The following is a 3,885-nucleotide window of genomic DNA, read 5'->3' on the forward strand; positions in this document are numbered from 1 at the left end:
TGGGACAGAAATTGTGATCCCTACTGAGGTGGTGATCCCAACAGCAAGATATCAACTTCAAGAGCAAGAGAACAACGATAGGATCCTATCCCTTGATCTTGAAACTATTGATGAACTCAGGGATCTTGCTAGGATCCACATTGCTGCTCATCAACAAATGATCACCAAAGCATACAACAAGAATATCAAAGTCAGAAGATTCCAGATAGAAGATTTGGTCTTAAGGAAAGCATTCCAAAATACCAAGGATCCTAGTGTAGGTAAATTGGCACCTAAATGGGAAGGACCATATCTCATAGATGCTGAAGCAGAAAAGGGGGCATAAAGGCTAGCTACCCTCGATGGAAATGTCTTGCTAGGATCCTGGAATGCTATGCATCTTAAAGCTTATTTCATGTAAGTTAGATTAGTCATTTTTTGACAAACTCAAGCTACACATACTCTTTAACCTTTACCCTTTGTTTTCATTATTATTATTATTATTTACTCTCCCGAAAACCATTACTAACTTAAGCATCAGAGGAGCGTTAGCCAAGATAATGCCCACCCCAATCTAATGTTTGTTGTGTGTAGGAATCCAAGGATCCTAACATTCAACGATCCCAATGGCTACCAAATTATAAGATATTCATGCTTACAATACACAAATTCCATAGTAACTATGGATAGAGACTGATCATCTATCCTATGAATAAGGGTACTTAATCCCCTCTAAGGTTTAAAGAGTTAATTACCTCTTTGATACGAGTTAAGGTTTCTACACCTCACCTGGATGCACGATATCTAACTATGGGATGTGAATAAGGGATCATTTCACGCTGTAGTGACTTTGCAACCCTCTTATTTCTGAATAAAAGTTAAGATCCTAAAGTTTGAATCTAAGGTTAATAGCATTGACATGTTTTCTCAAATTGGGATCTCCCCAAGAAAATTTCCTAAAGTTTATAGCATTGACATTTTATCATACGAAGTGGGATTTTCTCTAGTAATTTACCAAGATTTGTAACATTGATGTGTTATATCAAGTTGGGATTTTCCCTGAGATTTTCTAAGAGTTATGACACTAATGTGTTGTGTAAAGTTGGATGTTCCCCCAAAGAAATTCAAGGTTTACAACATTATCACATTGCAAAACAAGAGTTTTTCTCATGCATTTTCCAAGTTGAAGTTATTTCCAATTGATTCCTAAAGAGGGATCCTTCCCAAGTTCATTGGGCTGGGGACAATCAAGGATCCTCCTTGATGAACTCTTATAGCAAGGATCTTTCCATATCATACTAAAGGACTTCTTTGGTATGCAAGACCATTATCAACAATTTCGTTTGACCAAATCCAATGCAAGTTACCAAATTGTCAATGTCATTAATCATTACAAAAAGTAAGTTGCTATTTCTTGTATTTATAGCCACCAATTTTTAGAGTTAGATGCAACAAATATTGGCTCTAGATTGAATAGAGTGCAAAAGCATATTTTGAAGACTTGAAACATGGGGATGTAGCATCATTTAGCTTCTGTTGCACATCCAACAAAAAGACGAATATCAATCCAAAGTCTCGCTGTTATAATCAACACACTTGTCACTTTTATTGCATCAACTAACTTTATGTCTACTAATTATAATGTTTTTATTTACATTAATTATTATATCTAATTTGATCGATAAAATGAAACAATTTTAGCAAAGAAGTGTTTAATGAAACTATTTCATCATTTATTTGGAATTTCATGATATTACGTAGTGCTTAAAACACCGGTAAGTAAATTCACAATGAGTATTACTCGTATTTAGCTTACCACAAATAGATTGGGATCATCTTTGAACAAGTAAACTCAATTCATGCTTCACAAACACCCAAAGATGGTTTGATGTTAAAACTTTATGGTAGTAATTTATAAACTTTAACCCCCAGTCCATCAACAGGACATTTAGGTAATCGGAAGCCATCAACCGCCGATAAATTAGTGAAACATACTCCTTTTTGTCTAAAAATGTAGCTTTTCCTAATAAGGATAAGAAAAAATTCATGTTAAGCAAAAACATATTAGGATTCTTGAAGAAAGTAATACATGAGAGTAAAATTACCTTCTTGGGCTTCTTTTTTAAATCAGTCAAAGCGGGTTCAAGTATTTAAGAAAATTTCACAAAACATAAGATAAGAAACCCATTACAACATTTGAATCTGGCAAAAAAAAACACAAGATCTTATATGTACATCTGATAAAAAAATACCAGAAAGATGGACAGGGGAATGTTGTTTACCACAAAATCTACACTTAGTCATCATGACGGGATTGGGTGCAAAAGCAATTTGACAATAGTTTAATTGCTTTGCAAACACATATTAACAATAAAGCCAATAAAATCATTTTTTGATACATACATGTAATTTGGTTTAAAAGATGCAGAGAATTAGTTACCTTATCCTCTCCTACTCCTTCCATGGTAAGGTGTGGTCCATTTGGAATTAGATAGTAATTACTATTAACTAAATTTTATAAAGAGGAAAACATCAAATTGTCATCTAATGCAAGAAAATCTGGAGAACATACGGATCAGATCAATTCATTTTCATACCTATTTCTCTTTTACTTCAGTTAGCCAATATCAATCAAGATCAGGGGCATGTTCGAACCATATAGTAGGTGCTGGTCTGAAACATAATATATGAACAAAACTAAAGAGTTTAGCAAATTTTTGTTTAAAACTCCTCGTAACCACTTAATTCCAACGTATTAGGATGGGGTAGATTACCTGTAGGTGTTAATTACTTGATAAATCCAATAAAAATGCCATTAACACCCATGGTTATGTCAAAAGGAAGAACTTTTGAGGTCAACTATGATGATCCAGGAATTTCATTTCCTAAAGGCGTAAAACATGAAAAAAAAAAAAGGAATAAAAATCTAGGGTTTCCTTTCACCCTTTCTCTCCAATCGATTTCTGATTCCTCATTTGTCTCTGCAACATGTTTAAATTGAAAAATATAAGAAGAAAATTAAACATCATACTGAATAAAGAATATATAATTACAACAAATACCCTTTTACAACCAATACCCTTTTCCCCCAAATCACCATGACCGAATGGTGTTGTCCCTCCACCCTTTTTTTTCTCCGGTCGATTCCTTTTTCCAAATCCAAATGCATATCTAATCTTCAAACCAATACTCTGTTACTTTTTTTTAAGATCAACATTTCAAGAAAAGGATGATTAACAAATGAAACTTTTGAAGCAATAAAAGAACATTAGAGAGAAGGGGCTTCTAGTTGTTTTCTAATTCATCATCCTCTATGAAAGCAAATAAAAAAGGCAAATCGTAAAGAACCAGATGTGTGTATTTAGATCTAGGTGTGTGAGTGTGAGTCTATTATGGAAAACCAGAGAGTGGTGGTGTGGTGGGTGACTGGTCATGTTGGTTTCTTAGATAGGGACGAAGAAGGAGATAAAGAGAAATATGGTAGTGGTGGTGAGTTGTGATTGAGAAGCTTCATCGATTCCTAGCTGTAAATGGAAGCAACAAACTAAACCTGTCAACAAATCGAAGCAACAAACCATTGAAAAGATAATTATAAGAAGAACGGGAGATGTTATATAAAGTGTAGTTGGTGTTGACCGATTCATTTGGCTGAAAATGAGAAATACCGGTCGAAAGGCAACATGACTTTTTCAATTAGATAAGATTTACGTAATGCATAATGTTATTGTATATGTTGCTTTAAGGGTTGTACCTCTTAAAACTCAGCATTTGAGGCTAAATGATTATTAAGGTATAAAGATATATATATATATATATATATATATATATATATATATATATATATATATATATATATATATATATATATGTGTGTGTGTGTGTGTGTGTGTGTGTGTGTGTGCGATT

At 33.4% G+C, this 3,885-nt stretch overlaps 1 long non-coding RNA gene across 1 annotated transcript; it reads right to left on the reverse strand.

Moving 5' to 3' along the window:
- Window positions 1–1,586: 1,586 nt before the first annotated feature.
- Window positions 1,587–3,544, reverse strand: LOC122195913 (uncharacterized). Its single transcript, XR_006186977.1, has 6 exons — window positions 3,059–3,544; window positions 2,754–2,960; window positions 2,577–2,652; window positions 2,420–2,487; window positions 2,085–2,181; window positions 1,587–2,002 (listed from the first exon to the last, which is right to left on the reverse strand). It is a non-coding gene; the product is annotated as an uncharacterized LOC122195913 (long non-coding RNA).
- Window positions 3,545–3,885: the final 341 nt, after the last annotated feature.

This window comes from Lactuca sativa, chromosome 1 (genome assembly GCF_002870075.4).
Source record: "Lactuca sativa cultivar Salinas chromosome 1, Lsat_Salinas_v11, whole genome shotgun sequence".
Classification (NCBI taxonomy): Eukaryota; Viridiplantae; Streptophyta; class Magnoliopsida; order Asterales; family Asteraceae; genus Lactuca; species Lactuca sativa.